We start from the raw sequence: 5984 nt of genomic DNA on the forward strand, positions 1-5984 counted from the left end.
AAAAAAAAAAAAAAAAAAGTCATAATTCCAAGGGAGTTGAGAAATCCTCCCTAAACTGCTGTCAGAAACTTTCCTGATAAAATGGACAAAGACTAGACGTGAAGCGCGTTCAGACTGGATGGTCAGGGCCGCGCTGGAGGGGTGGTTTACAAGGAGGAGGAGATGGGACTGTGACAAAGGAGCGTAAACACGTACTTCCTACAGCTTGATCCTGAAAGCAGGAATATCCTATAACAAGTATGAAACACTAAAACAACAACCTCAACTTGTCTTGAACCTTTTTTTCCCCCTTTAAACAAATCTCTATACATTCATGTTAGGGAAAAATACAAAAATAGGCCCTTTCCCCCTTACGATTAAAAACTGGCAAATACAACATCAAGTCAATTCTAGACTGCACATTGTCTGCAGCCTTCTGACACCTAGCAGTCACTTGAGACGACACCGAAACAGGCCAGCCTTCTCTTTGTTGACTCCAGAACCTTCTACTGACGCGGGGGCCCCTCCATATTTGGTCCCAACTAGTTGTCTGAACCGGGGGTGAGGATGGAGAGTGGAGAGAAAGGCTGTGTCAGTTCTCTCGGCATGGCCACATTTCCAGGCCACATCAACTGTTCTCATGTTACACTGTAAGAAAATTGTTAAACTGTCCTCTACTGAAATGAAAAAGTCATAGCCTCCACCATCATCTGTTAAATGAGTAGTATCAATATAAACAAAAGTTATTTATTTATTTTTCTTTTTTTTTTAATGTTTTATTTATTTTTGATACAGAGAGAGACAGAGCATGAGAGGGGGAGGGGCAGAGAGAGAAGGAGACACAGAACCAGAAGCAGGCTCCAGGCTCTGAGCTAGCTGTCAGCACAGAGCCTGACGCGGGGCTCGAACCCACGTGAAATCTGACCTGAGCCGAAGCCGGACACTTAACCGACTGAGCCACCCAGGCGCCCCTTAATTTCTTTTTTGAGAGACAGCACGAGCAGGGGAGGGTCAGGAGAGAGGGAGACACAGAATCTGAAGCAGGCTCCAGGCTCTGAGCTAGCTGTCAGCCTAGAGCCTGACGCGAGACTTGAACACACGAACTGCGAGATCATGAGCTGAGCGGAAGCCGGACGCTCAACCGACTGAGCCACCCAGGCGCCCCAAACAAAAATTATTTAAATTGACTATCCTTTTAAATTCTTATTTATTTTGAGAGAGAGAGAAAGAAAGAGGAAAGGGCTGAGAGAGAATTCTAAGCAAGCTCCTTGCTGCCAGCTCAGAGCCTGATGCAGGCTCAATCTCATGACCATCAGATTAGGACCTGAGTCGAAATCAAGTTAGATGCTTACCTGACTGATCTACCCATGCGCCTGAGTATCTTTTAAAATCAATGGAGGAGGGAGGAGCCAAGATGGTGGAGAGAATTTTTTTTTAATTAAAAAAATAAAAAATAAAAAGTATTAGAAAATTTAAAAAATAAATAAAATAAAATCAATGGAATATTATGGTATCAGTAAAAATGGTCACAAATACAACTCAGGAGAATGGAGAAATGTATATTATACAATGCCAAATAGATGAAAGTTATGTCTAAGGCTGCAAGTTAAAAATCTAGGTGAATAGTACTTTCGTGGATATGAACATTCCAAGATATATATATATATATGTATGTATGTGTGTATATATATATACATGTATGTATGTGTGTATATATATATACATGTATGTATGTGTATATATATATATATATATATATATATATAAGGAAGAACAGAAAAGAGGAAAGAAATACCTTTTTCTGGTTATAAAATGAATAAATGGCCATTAAATAAAGGTTGGAAAAATTAAAAAATTAGGGGAAAAAAGTTGCAAAGGAAAGGAGATTTAGGAGGCACAGCTGAGGGAATACAGCTCATCGGTAGATGGACAGAGGGAAGGGCTCCAGGTTAAGCGATGGAGCCAGGCACTGAGAAGGTTTGGGGTTTAAATGTCAGGATGTTTCAGTAACTCTGCCTGGATGCGTGCGGAAGCTCCAGAACGCGCTACTTGAGCTGAGAAACACTGGCCCGCAGCCACGCAGGCATGTCCTGCACTTCCCAGACCTGGGCAGTGCAGCCAGGGTGCAGGCCCGTAGCTTGACTTGAATGTCTGGGCTATTCAAGTCATGATTAAATTCACAGCAAAGATCTTATGAAGCTCTAGTTCCATACCGGGCACTCTGCATAGGCCCCTCCTACTGTTAGTATTACAAGTTCAAAGTTGAGGAAACCCAGGTGGAGACAGACTAATTTCCCGAGACTGCAAACAAGGAACAGAGAAGCTGGGTTTGAATCAACTCTCCTTTAAGCAATTGAACACTATACCTAGAAGGAACACGATCCAGGCACAAAAGAATTGACTCCATTTCTTTTTATAGCAAAGAATCGAAACAGACTGTTTAAAGTGAAAGGCTCATTTCTCTGGAGAAAAATAAACATGGTACTAATTTCTAAAGTGGTAAAATGTGGGAATCGCTGTGGACTTAAGAATGGATAGATCACCGCAAGATAAATATAAAGGAAGAACAGCAAAGCAGTAAGAAAAAAACAGGGTTCTTTTTTTTTCTTTCTGATTATAAAAGTCATACAATAGGAGCATCTGGGTGGCTCAGTTGGATAAGCCTCTGACTCTTGATTTTGGCTCAGGTCATGATCTCAAGTTTCATAAGTCGGAGTCCCATGTTGGGCTCTAGGCTGACAGTGTGGAGCCTGCTTGGGCTTCTCTCTCCTTTCTGTGCCACTTTCCCACTTATGTTCACATATCCACTCTCTCTCTCTGTCTCAAAATAAACTTACCAAAAAAAAAAAAAAAAGAAGAAGCCATACAATAGCCATTATAAATAACTTGGGAAAATCAGAAACGTAGAAAGAAGAAAAAAAATCAGTAGGAAGCCAACCATAGTGAACATGTTGGTGCAATGCTGTGACTCCGGTACACTATGTAGAAGTAATTACATTGGACTTCTTAGACTTCTGTCCCTAAGTAAACCCAAGAGATTTTTGGCAAACTGCCTCTATCGTCTGAACGTGTGGAAGGCTTTCAGGGAACTGAGAATCCCGAAGGGACTGCTGGATATAAGAGGGCAGCTGCAAGTTCAATGAGAGAGAAAGAACAGGCTGAGCTGTCCGGCACCTAAAGACCCTAGAACAGAACTTAGTGGCTGACGTGAGGACCTCTGGAAAAGACGCTGCACCCTAAGATTCTGTGCAACCCGTGTGGAGAAGTCCTCCGCTTGACACACCTGCACCGTGTGTGAAAAGATATATTTGGAATGAACAGTCAATAGTGTAAAAATGTCCCACAAGATAAAAGGACAGCCATTCCCAGCAGGAGAGTTAGGTCAAGGTCAAGTATCACATTGACATTAGTATTTTATACTTTAAGAAACAATTACTAACTGGAAAAATTATAAAATTTTAGTTCAGTCAACAAAACTGACTACTTTTGGTAAGATCATCTGAAATTTTCATCAGGTATAACCTATCAATATAATGAAAGCAAGGAAATTTTACCTCTTTAAGAGTTAGTATCTGTGACTGTTTTCCCCAAAGGGAATATGCATTTCACTTTAAATTGATAGCATTGCATTAAATGTTATTCTTATCAGAAGGTGGTTGTCCGTAAATTACATAAAAGCAAAACCAACAATCAAAGTTTCTGTTTGTATTTGGTCAACCTGATCGGAAAGCGTAAACCTGAATTTGGGTCACAGAAGATTTAAGATGCTACCAGATGGAGTCTTTCCTACCAAGACTTCCTTTATTACTTATTTCACTTCATGTCTTCACAAGGAGAGCAGGAGCCTGTGCGCGTGGCGGCCCGTGCTGCCGGCCTCGCCCTCCCGCACACAGCGCCCCGAACAACCACAGGGGACGCTGGGCCGGCCTGTGCTGTCCCCGTCCGCTCCCACACCACCGCGTGACAGCTGGAAGACCTCACCGGCGTCAGGACCTCCCTCCTCAGGAGAACGTACAGTTGTTTCTGTACACTGTCACGGACATTCTGCAGACGGGAAAGCGGAGGCCCAGGAGGATGACTGACGGCTCACACGGGCCCCAGAGCCGAGGAAGGGGGCGGGCTCAGGAGGCCGGGCCAGCAAAGCAGCTGCTTCCAGTGCCATGCGAGTATGAAGGTGAGTGAGATGCCACATCTAGGCAGGCTGCAAGAACTTGGGGGGAGGGGGGTGATGGTCATGGTGGGGGGCACTTGTGCGGAGAAGCACTGGGTGTTATATGGAAACTAATTTGACAATAAACTATTTGAAAAAAAAATAAATAAAAATACATGTAATTTTAGTACACTACTATATAGGTATAGGTAATTAAATAAACCGAATTTGTTCAGTATGGAATTGTTATTATTCCAAAAAACACGTAACTTAAAAATACCCACTATTTCTGTAAGTGACTTTTTCACCTCTTTACACCCAAACTTTAGTTTCCTTTTGTGTTACACAGCAAATTGTTTAAAGGAACACTCCACGATAAAGTTGTGACAAACCAGAAAATTGAATAAGAGCAAATATTCTTCAAAGACTAAAACAAACCACGTCCCCAACAACCACAAAGGATATTAAAGTCTATGATAAGGGTCATATACCGCCCAAGATACACCAGTGCATATTTCACTGGATTGTTACGAGGTTAATGTGGAATTCAATTTCTCTCTCATGTTTTAAAAACAAAGTTTGTTAATTATCCAGAACTGACGTTGTAATGACAATAATCATCCAAAAGTTCTGAGTGAAACCTTAACTTGCCCATTATCTACTAATATCTTACTTAAGTTGAGACTTTGCATAGGACTTTTCCTCTTTGGGGGAAAAATGCTTTGTGTTCAGTTGGAGCTATGTAAAAGCAGCACTTTTCTACAATCAGGCATCAATGTATAAAACTGTTTCCTTAAATCAATTACAGAACCTAGAAGTTTGGTACATACATAAAGAGATCACAGATGTCCTTAGTAATACGCCAATGATTCATCAACCTCAAAGTGACGTGAATTTATATACAATGTTGGCCAACAACAGAAATTAAGAATTTCAATGGTATCCATGGAGTGGAGTATTCAGTGTACCCGGGTAGAGTTAAGCAAACACTGGCTTCTGCAATTTGATACAGAGGCACGAATGCAGCTTCAGATGCTTCAACCAAAGAGAAACATATACACTGAAGACGAGATAGCCCGTTTCTGACTTCCCTCCAGTTTAGGAAATAGCCAAACACAATGATGGTCAATAAAGAAGACATTATCCTTCGGACAGAAACTGGTTGCATTTCTACACACCAATAATGAAGCAGCAGAAAGAGAAATTAAGGAATCAATCCCATTTACAATTATACCAAAAATCAGAAGATAGCTACGAATAAACTTAACCAAAGAGGTAAAAGATCTATATGCTTTAAACTATAGAAAGCTTATCAAAGAAGTAAGACACAAAGAAGTGAAAAAAGATCCCATGCTCACAGATTGGGAGAACAAATATTGTTAAGATGTCTCTAGTTCCCACAGAGAACAAACTAAGGGTTAACGAAGGGTGCAGGGGAAGAGGGGAAAACGGGTGATGGGCACTGAGGAGGGCATTGGTTGGGATGAACACTGGCTGTTGTATGTAAGTGGTGAATCATGGGAATCTACTCCCGAAGTCAAGTGCACACTGTATACACTTGACAATAAAATATATTAAAAAAAATCAATACTACCCAAAGCAATCCCTAAAAAATAAAACACATTCAAAACAATCCCTAAAAAAATAAAACCAGCATTCTTCACAAAGCTAGAACAAACAATCCTAAAATTTGTATAGAACATAAAAAGACCCTGAATAGTCAAAGTAATGTTGAAAAAGAAAATCAAAGCTGGATGCCTCACTATTCTAGACTTCAAGCTGCACCACAAAGCTGTAATCATCAAGACAGTATGGCACTGGCACAAAAACAGACACACAGATCACTGGAACAGAA

The sequence above is a fragment of the Suricata suricatta genome, chromosome 6 (assembly GCF_006229205.1).
Source record: "Suricata suricatta isolate VVHF042 chromosome 6, meerkat_22Aug2017_6uvM2_HiC, whole genome shotgun sequence".
NCBI classification, from domain to species: Eukaryota; Metazoa; Chordata; class Mammalia; order Carnivora; family Herpestidae; genus Suricata; species Suricata suricatta.